Genomic DNA, 14,822 nt, shown 5'->3' on the forward strand with positions numbered 1-14,822 from the left:
ACGGACCTACTCGAGGCCTCAAAACACACATAACAATATCGAAATGACGAAACGCACCTTAAATCAAACTTAATGAACTTTCGAACTTTCGACTTCCAAAAATTCACACCGAAACATATCAAATCAACTAGAAATGACCTCAAATTTTGAACCAAGTCACATTTCACATTATGGACCTACTCCAACTTCCGAAATCGGAATTCGACCCCGATATCAAAAGGTCCACTCCCGGTCAAACTTTCCAAAATTCCAACTTTTGCCATTTCAAGCTGAATTCCACTATGGACCTCCAAATCAAAACCCGGACGCACTCCTAAGTCCAAAATCATCCAATGGAGCTAACAGAACCATCAAAAATCCAATCCGTGGTCAAATACTAAAAAGTAAAAACTTGGTCAAACCGTTCAAATTTAAAGCTTCTAGCTGAGGATCATTCTTCCAAATCAATTCGGAATAACCTGACAACTAAAACCAATGATTCACACAAGTCATAATACATCATACGGAGCTACTCATTCCCTCAGAGCGAAGTACAAATGCTCAAAATGACCGGTCAGGTCAATATATTTTCCCCATTTAAACATACGTTCGTCCTTGAACGTGCCCAGAGTTGTTCCAAAAGACATCAAATCACCGTATAACCTTACTATGCACATACTCGGGGGTGATCCCACGTCACCCTATCCCATAGAAATCAGATAACACAACATGACTGAAATTTATTAATCTCTAACCCATAAGTCTTAGAACACAATTTTCAATATCCGAAATTTTCTGTAAGATCAGAATCTCGCATCTACACATTGTATAAGTTCAAACAAGCAGTGTCAAACCATATCCGTAACCCAAGATGTAATCACATGATATACCACATAACTCAAACACCCATGGAGATAACTTCTAATCACAGTAGCTGCTCAAAACAACCCAATACCGGTAATAAACCTCTTATCAAATAAAGCCTCGTTCTAACACCTTCATATACTACCAATGATGAAAGAAACACATAGAAACTCATAACCATTCATCGGACCAACAAGTTGTGAAACTCCCTCTCCTTTGATAGGAACTATAGCAAATTTCTAAGCAGATCAGCATCAATATCCTTCCAAATATACTGCAATCTTATTCAATAGCACCTCTTCTAGAAACAATGACCTCATCACATCTAACATAATCACACTAGTGACATGACACATTAATACAACTTAAAGCCATAACCTGTGCAATTCGTGCACCCAAGAGCAACATCCCAAATGTACTCAATCATGAAAATGACTCAAATGAGAGAACTGTCCCGCCAACTTAACAAGTACCATCACAACACCATGCTAAGAGCCTATCACACTCCATAGAACCAAAACACACAAATCTGACACCAAGGATCATATCTCAACATAACTTCACTGCAATGCGTGACCCCATCCAAACGTCGGTCCAATTTATATTCCTCGAGCCGCCTTGCTCAAAATCAATCACCACATGAAATTTGACATCAAGTACCCAAAGTACATTACCATAACCAGGGAGAGTAAATAACATAGTGCCACCATCCAAAAAGAACATAGCCAACGCGCAATCAATCACACAATACCTGAATACTCATCTTACTCAAATTCTCGCTATAAGCCCAAATAGAACCGCATCATGTGTGCATATAACCAATGATTTACAACTCCTCGTAACATAGAAGGGTAACTCACAGATCATTTCAGAAAACGAATAAGCTCAACAACATCTGAATGGCACATCCCTGAACAATAGCAGTTCAGAGTCAACAAATCTGACTCGATGCAGAAGACATATCCATATTGGGTCTACCAATGAACCCCAAATCATCTATGATCCCCCATAATAGATAAATGGCCCTCCGAAAGTCCACAATGACTGAATCACAACACATACTAACCTTGGCTACATTTTCACATTCCACAACCACGAAACAATCTACTCACGAGAACTCTCAGCCTCCAAATCCTTAGAACATACGAATCACCATACCTGATCTCAACTCCACCGCCTGAATGTCCACACTTCTCCAATTACACGGTCATCCCACTAGGAATACTTCTATAATTCTTCTGTGCCACAAAGCAAAATTCAAACATCAGCAGTCGATCAAACAAGAGAATGCCGCAATACCAATGAAGTGTTCATAAACCAAAACACATTGCCCATTTTGAAATATATACTCTCATCACGCCATACCAAATAGTAATGTCATTTACCTAGTCATCTGAAATAGTCTGTGTTGACTAAGGACTCATGACCTTTCTTTCTAAATTGAACTGTGACCTTCCACATGCCAAATCTCGATGCCCCACAACACACCACATATACCATGCCATCCTATGATATATATGAGAACTTCATAATCCACTCCAAGTCACAAGCAATTACATCCCAATTAGCCAAGAACTTTCTATTTGATCACATCCAGGAAGAAATCACTATACATCACATGCTCCTCGCGCTAGTAGAAAATATATATCTCTAACCGTTGTAAAAACCACCAAAAACTCTCTGAATCCCAGTTGCACATAACCAAACCGACAGAACTGAACCTCTTTAACTCAACCAAGACACGTAGGTCATCAAAACCCAAGAGTATCGCCACACAACACCTGTAGAAACTCACTACATCATAAGAATCGAAAGAGCCCATCCCGTTACTATGTTGATCCAACCCATTACCAAACTGTCCTAATTCACCGAGTTCCTTCTGGATTACCTTCAAATTGATACTTCTCCTCGCCATAATACCACAATCCTCAACTCAGACTCACCACACAAGAACCAAGCATAAAACCATACTGACCTAAGGCTCATAAGCCGTTAATACTCTCTTAAATATTCCCAAAAGTACTACATTGAAAATACTTAGCCTGAAGAGACTTCCTGAGAATCTAAAGCCATTACCTTCACCTTCCTGATACTGATATATAGAATCCATAATGATATAGAAATGCCACAAGTCTTGACACCATCCAATGTAAACCTCGATTTCTAGCCAATTACACATCCCGAAGATCCCCAATTGCTACATATAAATATTGAATCAATTAGAACCATTCTCGAGAGTCATCCACTCTACTCCGGTCTCAATTAAACTGATCAAATGAACCGAACGACCTGCGTCCCATTAGTACAGAAACACATAAGAAAGTAACTCATTCTTTTAAGCCGCCGAGTGATTTCCTACTCTATACACGTTACATCCCTTACAAATAACAACTAAATCACCCAATGTTTCTCATATACCCATAAAGCATAACACAACCCTTATCCAAAATTTCCTTTACTCAAGTCATCCTCGATCTCAACCTCTGTAAGCCATAACTGATTTTTCGGTATACCTTAAACTGAAACTAATACAACACATAATTATGCAATCAACTGATCAATAGCAGACTCCCCCACTTGGCTCAAAGCCATAGATCAAAAAACACAATAACGCACAATGCCCATACTCTATTACTGACATAATGCCATGGTGAGATTCAACTAAACCCTTCATAAGCTCGTGCAACACAAACCATCTAGTATTTCAAATCATCTACAAATCTCGCATTCACCCTTGTAATAGTCAATCCCACTCTCATAAGCGATCCAACCTCAAATTGCGACACACATAATTCACTGGTAAAAGAGAACTAGCTATAAAACAACATGGGAATCACACAACCCTCGGGACACCCCACATGAGATAACCACCTGCTTCGCCTCAAACTAACATCTCTTTATACCCTCCCACCCTTATAAACATTATGCAATCACTTAATCTTCCAGAGTCTGAACTCATATCACGACATAAAATCTACCTCATTCCCCAATTAAACAGCATGAAAAGATCTTTCAACACACCCATAACTCGGGGCTATACATAAATCAAGATAGAATTCAAGCACCAAATAGTTCTTTCTACACCTCAAGCAGACCCTTCTCGTCACATTCAAATCATATGAACACATCGCGTAGTCACATTATACTCATCATGTAGCCATCTAGTCACGAATTCTACTAATAGGGATACTACCGGACATATAAGTCCAATAGCACGTGCTCACACAATCAACACCTATGTGCTCAACTACAATCAAAACCCGGCCTCAAGTCCTCCGGACTGGCCCATCATCAGCATATCGAAATCACATCTCAAACCTCTTCCATGGAATCATAAGTCGTCGATGCATAGCTGATACCGAGCGCTCATGTGCACATATGAATGCTTGGAAGGAATTCAAATGATTACGCTTCCAGCTAAATCGATGTTCCATGATAAGGAAAGAAAGATGGGAAGTATATCCTAAATATCATGTAGCCTGTCGAAGATAGGTATGGACGTCATCATACTGATCTGCAAGACTCTACTAGATACTTGCTCATGACTTGTAGAACCTATGAACCTAGAACTCTAATACCAATATGTCACGACCCAAAATCCACTAGTCGTGATGGCACCTAACCCAACCTGCTAGGTAAGACAACTACTAAATAATTCAATTTCAACATTGTTAATAAGTCAATTAAACAAAATAATTTATCTGAATCTATTACACCTCCCAAAGACTGGTAGTACAAATCATGAGCTTCTAAGAATAGAATTTACAAAGCTTATATAAAGAAAAATACATCCTCTATTTGAAAAGTACATAAACAAAATTTTGTAATCTAAGGCTACCGTGAACAAGAGGCAACTACAGCAGGAACGCATGTACGCCTCAAAATCCAGCAACCATCGAACGCAGCAACATCAACATCGGGGATTTGCACGCAATGTGCAGGAAGTGCAGTATGAGTACAACCGACCCCATGTACTCAAAAATTAACAAATCTAACCTCAGGTTGAAAGCAGTGACGAGCTGGAACATAGGTCGGGTCCAACACCAATAACCAATAGTAGTTCATAGCAGTGTACAACAAGTACGTAAAGAAGCAGCTCAGAGATAGAATGCTCAGTCTTTTCATATTTTTCCAAAAATAGCCCGCCTTTCAAGATTATCAGTGAAAACCCCAAATCTTAACCGAAAACGTGATGAAATATGAGATAGTTTGAAAACTGTACTTTTTTAGAAAAAAAACTCATTTTCACAATAAATAAGATATTTCATTTTCTTTCTTGATAACAAGTGTCAAATACCTCTCTATGCCACATATCAATGTGTGTAAAAGTCATGAATGATGTGATACCGTACAACATGAGGAAAAATACATCTCTATGCATGTATGTCATATATGCATGCCAATGCCATGTATCTCAGAGATGAATCATGTACTCACACTCTCAGAGTACTCAACCTTACTATATCACACCTTCCACTCATCATAATTAACCACTCGGTACTATATATGGCCCATATTGCCTAGGGAAGATCCATCCCGGAATATATACATCACTGATTAGAAGTCACCCAATACCGAGAAAACATGCCAATCTAGCCTCATGGAGAAGATCTATCTCCATACCAAGGGAAGATCCATCCCTAAATATAATCAACCGCGCTCATTGGGGTTTGCAGACTCTGGAGGGGGCTCCTTCAGCCCAAGCACTACAACAAGCCAATCTTGGCATAAATCAATCAGGCCCTCGGCCTTACTCAACAATCAATAAAACATGTTACGGCGTGCATCCCGATCCCATAACTGTCAATCATAATCAGGCTCTCGAGCTCACTCAGTCATTTATCTATCTATTCTCACCCGCGGGCTCACAATGTCATGAAAACTGACGCGGAACAATGATATGATGTATCAATAAGCAACAATTGAGACTGAGATATTATTTGAATGCATAAATATGACTGAGTACGAAAAATCAATGAATTCAATGAGATGACAGCAAGAAACGACCACTGTAGGTCCCAACAATATCAACATAAATCCTAAAAATGATATCTAACATGATGTACAATTCATTTATTTTATCACATGGTGAAAACACAGATATCAATAAAATAGGGCCATTATTCAGTGCCCTGGAAACAACAGAGTCACAACTCACAGGGTGCATTCCCACACGCTCTTCACCTAGCATGTGTGTCACCTCAACACTAATCACATAACACAGATATTCGGGGTTTCATACCCTTAGTACTAAGTTTAGAAGAGTTACTTATCTTAAACAAGCCAATTCTGATACCAAGCAAGCCAACCGATGCTCCAAGATTGTCATAACGTGCGTTCCGACCTTTGGACGGCTCGAAACTAATCAAAAATTACTCAAATACATCAAACAATGCTAAAGGAATCAATCTCAATCGAAAAAGGTCGAATCTTTAATCAAAAGCCCAAAATCGGCCAAAAAGCCCAACCTAGTCCCGCACCTCGGTACCCGACAAAACTCACAAAATCTGTCAAGCTATTTAATTACGAGTTCAACCATACTAGTTTCACTCAAATTTGACTCCGAATCGGCATTCAAAACTCAAAAATTCATATTATGAAACTTAAGGCCAAAACCCCCCAATTTTTTCTTTAAAATTCATCAACCAAAAGCTAAAATCGAAGATAGATTCACGAAATATAACAAAAACCAAGTAGAGAATATTTACCCTAATTCATATGTTGAAAATCGCCTCAAAAATTGCCCAATTCTAATCTCCCCAACTCAAAATATATTAAATTCATAAAACCCCCGTTTTAACACTATTCTGCCCCGTTTCTTGTTCAAAAGATCTCAAAACTTACTTTTGATGCCTCCAATGGTTTCGTGTGAAATTCTAGTCACGTTAGATTCTTGAATCACTCCATTTGACCTTATTGAAGGAGATATGTTGGTTCCAATATTTGAAAATATTGCAGATTTTTAAATCTGCAGTCAATGGCAATTTCGTAACTAATCTGAAAAATCTAGCAACCCAATTCTTAGTAAAATGAACATAAAATCCTCATACGATGTCCAAATTTGATGATTCATTTTGCTATGGCTCCGTAACTACGATACGGATCTAATTCTTCAATAAAAATAGAAACCGAAACTCATTTGTTCAATGTTGCACCATTTATGCTTGAAAAAATGACGTCGAAACATAAGAAAAACGAGCGCAACACAACTTAAACCTATCTGAACTCACCTGAGCCCCTCAGGACCCCGTCGAAACATACCAACAAGTTCCATATCATAATACGGACCTACTCGAATCCTCAAAACACACATAACAATATCGAAACAACAAAACACACCTCAAATCAAACTTAATAAACTTTCGAACTTTCGACTTCCAAAAACTCACGCCGAAACATATCAAATCAACTCAGAATGAACTCAAATTTTGCACCCAAGTCACATTTTATATTACAGACCTACTCAAACTTCTGGAATCGGAATTCGATCCCGATATGAAAAAGTCTACTCCCGGTCAAACTTTTCAAAATTCCAACTTTCGCCATTTCAAGTTGAATTCCACTATCGACCTCCAAATCAAAATCCGGACGCGCTCCTGAGTCCAAATCCATCCAACAGAGCTAACGGAACCATCAAAAATTCAATCCGAGGTAAAATAATAAAAAGTCAAAACTTGGTCAAACCTTTCAAATTTAAAACTTCTAGCTCAGGATCATTCTTCCAAATCAATTCCGAATAACGTGAAAACTAAAACTAGCGATTCACACAAGTCAAAATACATCATACAGAGCTACTCATGTCCTCAAACATCCGAGCGAAGTGCAAATGCTCAAAATGACCAGTCGGGTCGTTACAAGAATAATCTTCCACCGGTCGCCAAACAACTCTTCGCAATATCCCACTCACAATTGCGTATAAAGAAACCAACAACAGAAAATCATCAGTAATTCAAAGTTCCAAAATGCTCCGAACATGATTTAAATCACACCCGAGGCCCCCGGGACCTCAACCAAATATACCAATAAGTCCTAAAACATCATACAAACTCGCTCGAAGCCTTAAATCACATCGGACAAGAATAAAACCATGATTCGCACATCGATTCAAGACTTATGAACTTCTAACTTCCGAAACTAATGTCGAAACACACCAAACCAACTCTGATTGACCTCAAATTTTGCACATAAGTCATAAATGAGACATCAGACCTATTCTAATTTCCGAAACCTAAATTTGAGCCCGGTAACCACAAACTCAACTCTCGATCAAACTTCTCAACTCTCCAAACTTCAACTTTTCCAAATTTCGCCAATTCAAGCCAAAATTACCTACGGACCTCCAAATCAATTTATGGACACACTTCTAAGTCCAAAATCACTATACAGAGTTAACGGAACCATCAAAGCTCCATCTTGGAGTCATTTACACAATAGTCAACATCCGGTCAAGTCTTTCAACTTAGGCATCCTCCCTTGGAACTAAGTGTTCCAATTTATTTTGAAATATCCCTAGAACTAAAATGGGGAAACAAGGCTATAATACTCAAAATGACTTGTCGAGTCATTACATCCTCCCCTCTTAAACAAACATTCATCCTCGAACAGGTCCAGAATCATACCCGGAGTCTCAAATAGGCATGGAGTCTCTAAAACACATCTTTTTCTAATGAATTATTCAAATGAGATCTTTACCGGCAACAGGGAGACCTCTAGCCATGGATGTTCAGACGTTGGCTAATCAGTTTGTGAGATTGGATGTTTCGGAGCCTAGTCAGGTTCTTGCTTGCGTGGTTTCTCGATCTTCTTTGTATGAGCGCATCAAAGAGCGTCAGTATGGCAACCCCCATTTGTTTGTCCTTAAGGATACAATATAGCACGAAAATGCCAATGAGATTTTCATTGGAGATAATGGAGTGTTGCGGATGCAAGGATGGATATGTGTACCCAATTTGGATGGGCTGTATGAGTTGATCCTTGAGAGGGCCCATAGTTCGCATTATTTCACTCATCTGGATGCCGCTAAGATGTATCAAGATTTGAGGCAGTACTATTGGTGGAGAAGAATAAAGAAAGATATATTGGAGTATGTAGCTCACTACTTAAACTGTCAGTAGGTGAAGTACAAGCATTAGAGGCCTGGTGATTTGCTTCAGAGACTTGAGATTTTCGAGTCGATGTGGGAGAGTATTACCATGAATTTCATTGTTGGGCTCCCATAGACTTTGAAGAAATTAAATGTAGTGTGGGTTATTGTGGATAGGTTGAAAAAGTCGGCATATTTCATTTCGATGGTGACTACCTATTCATTAGCAGCTGGCTCAGATCGATATCTGAGATATTGTTCATCTTCATAATGTCCATTGTCCATTATCTCTGATCGAGGCACGCGGTTCACATTTCATTTCCAGAGAGCTGTGTAGCATGAGTTACGCACACAGGTTGAGTTGAGTACGTCATTTCACCCCTGAACGGATAGGCAGTCCGAGCGCACCATTCAGATCTTGAAAGATATGCTACGTGCATGTGCTATGGATCTCAGGGATTCATGGGATCAGTTTCTAACGTTTTTAGGGTTCACCTACAATAACAACTACCAATCGAGTATTTATATGGCTCCTTATGAGGATTTATATCGGAGACGGTGTAGTTCTCCAGCTGGTTGGTTTGAGTTGGGAGAGGCTAGGTTGTTTGGCACTGATTTGGTTCGAGATGCCTTGGAGAAGTCAAGTTGATTTAGGACTGATTTCGTACAACACAGTCTAGAAAAAAGAGTTATGTTGATCGAAAGGCTCGTGATGTAGCATTTATGGTGGGATAGAGGGTTTTTCTTCGAGTTTCACCCTTAAAGGGTATTTTGAGATTCATGAAGAAGGGAAAGTTGAGCCCTAAGTATTGGTCCTTTTGAAATCCTTGAGAGAGTTGGTGAGGTGGCCTACAGACTTATATTGCCACCCAACTTATCGGCAGTTCACCAGGTGTTCCATGTTTCTATTCTCATAAAGTATTATGGCCGTTCCATGTATTAGATTGATCCAGTCCAACAAGACAAGAATTTGACTTATGTTGAGGAGCAGGTGGCCATCTTGGATAGGCAGGTCCGAAAGTTCAAGTTAAAGAATATTGCTTTAGTGAAGGTTCAATGGAGTCATTAACCTCTCCTTTTTGTCACTTAATATATGTCTCTATGCACATTTAAGGACGAACGTTTGTTTTAAGAGGGGGAGGATGTAATGAACTGACCGATCATTTTGTGTATTTGAGCCTTGTTTCTCCTTTAGATGCTTTACACATGTGTATTTGCTATTTTATGACATGTAGGGTTGGTTAGTTTCATTCCGAGAAGGTTTTGAGTTGATTTGGACCCTTTTGGTTCTTGGTTTAGAAGTCTAGTTGAAAATGTTGACCAAAGTTTGACTTTTGTGAAAATGATCCCGGAATGGTGTTTTTTTTTTGCTCTGATAGGTTTGTATCATGATTTTGAACTTAGTCGTATTCCCAGAATCAAACTCGGAGGTCCCTAGGTTGATTTGACTTGTTTTTCGAAAGTTGGCAATTTAATGTTTAGAAATTTTTCCAATCTTAACTGTAGGTTGACTTTTGCTATCGGGTTCGAAATTCAGATTTGGGGCTTGGAATAGGTCTGTTTTGCTATTTGGAACTTATCTGCTAAATTGGATATCATTTGGAGTTGGTTTGAAAGGATTTGGATGCTTGATTGTAATTCTAGAGGTTCTTAAGCTTTCTTTTGGAATTCAAGTGTTTTAATATCCGATTCATAGTTTTAGATGTTATTTTTGTGTTTTGATTGCACCAGCAAAATCGTATGATATTTTTATACTTGTATGGATGTGTGGTTTGGAGCCCCAAGGGCTCAGACGAGTTTTAGACGTGTTTCGGAAAAGTTTGACCCAATTACAGGTTGTTGGTGTGTTGGAGTCTTAGGTATCGCAATTGCGAACACCAACGTCGCGAGGTGACGAGTGTGCAAATGGGCTTATATGTGTTATTTGAGTGGCTTAGACTCTTACTATACTTATAAGTGCTTCATCGAAGTTAGTATTCGTTGTTCTATCTGTTGTCGTAAATTCTATTCTTACATACTTTAATTGAAGTTATTATTACATGTTTTAGACTATCATTGTCAAAGTTACTCTTATACGCACTTATTATAGTTGATGTTACATGCTATCCTTTTCGTTAGAGTGGCTCTCATGCATTTAGACGTTATATTCCATGTTATCCCTTTCATAGTTAAGGTTATGTTATGCACTTGTAGTAAATGTTGCTATTTCTTGGAAATACTTTCTTCTAAGTTATTGGAGTTGTCGTTGTAAAATCTAACAATACATTGAGATTGAAGTTGTTATTTATCAAGATAAATTTTCTTGTGTAGTTATTTCTCATTCATTTTGCTATTATTATCATTCTTGTAAGCATTGTGGTTGAAACGCAGGCTATGAGTTGTGGTGCCATTGTTATTGTTCATTTGGTAATGTTGTGGCATATGGGAATACGTAGTGCGAGTTGATTATTGTGTTGCGATATTTATATGCATGTGGTGGTATAAGAGTGGATAATGAAACCCGTGCCATGAGATAAGGTATGATTTATATGCACGTTGCTAGTAAGGGAATTACTTAAAGTCACGCGGTGAGATAAGAGGGCTAAAACGCATTTAGCTATTTCGGTAAAAGTATTATTAAGAAATAAATGCAAAGCTCATGCGATGATATAAGGAAGATTATGATTGTGACTTGTGAAATGAGTGCCTCGGTTGTGATTCTTGTTTACATTCCATGTTATAAGTCTTGTTGATTTGAATAGCCAGTATCTTTTCTTTATTGTTTTTACTTATATTTTTACGGTACTTGATCACTTGTTATTCATATAATGTGTTCACTCTTTGATGCCTTTATTGCCTTAATTTCCATTGTTAGCCTTATACCATCGTACCGTTCTATGGTTACATATTTACTTGTTTTTTCACTATTAGATTATAACATATTCTTTTTAGGCTTTCTTTTCATCCAGTAGGTGTCCTGACCTGACCTCATCACTACTCTACTAAGGTTAGGCTTGATACTTACTAGGTACTATTATGGTATACTCATGCTATGCTTATGTATATTTTTAAGCAGATCTAGGTACATGCGCTATGGACGGACCCCAGTGATTTGATCAATTACTTCGGAGACTTCACGGTGAACCTGCTTGACTCTCGCAGGCCTCGGAGTCACTCTGCTTTTGGTTGTATTATTTTTTATTATCAATTCAAAATATTATTGTATTTAGAGATTCTAAGTGTACTTGTGTTAGAGCTTATGACTCGGTTCCACCAAATATGAGAGTTATTTGGCAGTTGTACCGTTTGGGTTATATTATGATAGCTTAACAGTTTAGTTTGATATCTAAAATGCTATTTTAGTTAATTCTCAATGTATGTTAGGCTTACCTAGTCTTAGAGACTATTTGCCATCATGACATCCTAATATGGGAATTTGGGATCGTGATATGATGTAGTAGAACTGTCAAAACCTTTCAAGATTAGTTTCATAGGTGGATAATAGGGTGCTTTTACAAGTTGTTCACGGAGTTTAAGAAAAAAGAAGACTTTTGCAACTTTTGGTTTTAAAAGCTTAAGGGTGAAAACTTTGTGGAGCCATGACATTTGTGTGGTTATAAAATCTTCTCATTAAGGGTAAAATAGGTAAAATGAAGAGCTTAAAGTTGAATTATTTCAAAATTTAGGAATATTTCATTTATTTTGGAAAAGACTAAAAAAGAAAGTACCTCATCTAATTAGAAATAGAGAGAGTATTTTTTATGGATCAGAAGTATGGTTGCTATTATACTATCTTAAGTAATAAGCTATGCTTACTATGGACCCTCATAGTTCATATTTAATTGCATCTAAAGATGCAGCTTGAGTAGTGTTTGATCAAAAAGTGTTAAGCTCTTTGCTGAACCAATTAATGAGAAGGTGAATGATAAATCTTAGCCAAGGATAATTAACTTTAGATCTAAGCACATTGAATAAGAGCATAAGATATAATCAAGCTTATAAACTTTATAAGATATCAAATGTAAATGATAGGCTTACATTCTTGACATATTATCCTATGATGCAGCGATTAAGACAGAAAAGACGGAATGCAATCGATGATGACGAGATCTATTTTTATTGATTCAATGAACACGATTACAAAGATTTGTCTTTCCTATTTAAACCCTTTCTTGGTTTTATTCTCTTTCTTTTTCTGGGAGAGAAACCCCCCCCCCCCTTCTTGTCTTCTTACCTCCTATATATATTATCAGTATTCCCTTTTGTCCATTGGTCCTTAAACGGAATACTTTCATCCCTTGACTATCCTTCATGTCGGCTCCCTCAAAGATCACGATATTTACTTCACCATACAGGCTTTTGGACAGCTCGATCTCGGTAGTGGCCGAGCTCTTCGTTGTTATTACACCCTGTGGGTAGGACCACGGCTTAGTCGACCTCTTACTATTCCTGTTAGTGCTAATCCGCGTATGGTGAGATTTTGACCCATACAGTTAGTCCCTTCGCCCATTGGGGTCGCCTACTGGCGAGTTAAATGGGCGGACCCTGTTAATACAAAAGCTGGGAGAAATATGAATGCATTATGTGAGGGGCGAGGTAGCGACGTGATGCTTCGAGAATCTCATCGGACCGTTATATCAGTTCAAGATTGGACTGTCACGTTAGTTCAAGATGTCATCAATATCCCTCATGTGTCATTATGGTGCGCATTTTCTAGGTATTGTATCATTTCCCGTACCTTTTCCATTTTCTAACTGGCGGCTCTTGGTTTTCCCGCTCAGGACATTTATATCCCTATAAATAAGGGAGAGCTCCTCATATTAACGTTACTTTTTTCAGTTGCTTAAGAGAGAATTTCACAAGTCTTCTCCTTTTTCCTTAATTTCTCATATCTCTACTTCTGCTAGGATTTGTGGTGACCATTGTCATTTTCATTTATCATTTTTTCTTCTTTCGACCAAAGAAAATAGATGGCCAGTACTTGTTCCTACTCTGATAAAGTTGTAGGTACTCCGATGCAGGAGAATGACGCATCCCTTCTCAAAGAGGGAGTGGAAATGGTAGAAGATGAGGAGTTCTCGATGGTGGATGAGGTAGTTCCCCGCCTGAGGAAAGCGAGGAACGATTTTAACAGCCCCGTCGTAGATGAACCTAAGCCCATTCCTTCCGTGATGGATGTTGCGGTTCAAAGCCAAATGTGGGATCTCCAATCATATTGAAATGGTGCCGACGGATAAGGATATAATGCATTTACATCGCCTGGATACAAACTTCCCCGTCCTTCCTTGGTGGCTGACTTCTGCCGCTTTTATGAGATGTTCCTATCTCAACTCTCTCCGTATGCGTATAAGCATTTCCTCATGCTTATCAAATATACAGAGCTGTCCGGCCGAGGAATTTCTCTAGGGCACATGCTCTACCTCTTCATGCCCCATTTTCTAAGGGGTACGGTAATTATTATGCGTCATCAAGGAACCAAGAGCTTGGTGGTGAAGATGGATGACAAGACCAACTGACGCTTCTGGGAAAACTACTTTTATGTCCGCATAGAGCACGTCGTATCGAACCTGGCAGGGTTTTTTGAGAAGTGAAATTTCGCTCGTAAGTTCTCCTTTCTGTTTACTTTGTGCAGTTCGTCTCCTTTTGACGAGTTTGCTGAAGATTTACTTTTGTTTTTGTAGCTGAAAGACTACCTCCTCCACTAGTTGTCGATATCTACGAGTGGGTGAGCGCGATTCTCCCTCACACAATGGGGATTCGCGAGTGGGCGTCTTTCCATAAGAAGTTTGGACGCAAGCCACTTACTGGTGAGTGGTTCATCGTAGTTTCGCTTTGTTTTACTTCATAGTTTATTTTTTTATCTCGTCGTTATGTGATCAAACCCCTCCTTACTGACAGGTCAGAGAGGAGAAAGAAG

Source organism: Nicotiana sylvestris, chromosome 12, assembly GCF_000393655.2.
Source record: "Nicotiana sylvestris chromosome 12, ASM39365v2, whole genome shotgun sequence".
In the NCBI taxonomy this organism is placed as follows: domain Eukaryota; kingdom Viridiplantae; phylum Streptophyta; class Magnoliopsida; order Solanales; family Solanaceae; genus Nicotiana; species Nicotiana sylvestris.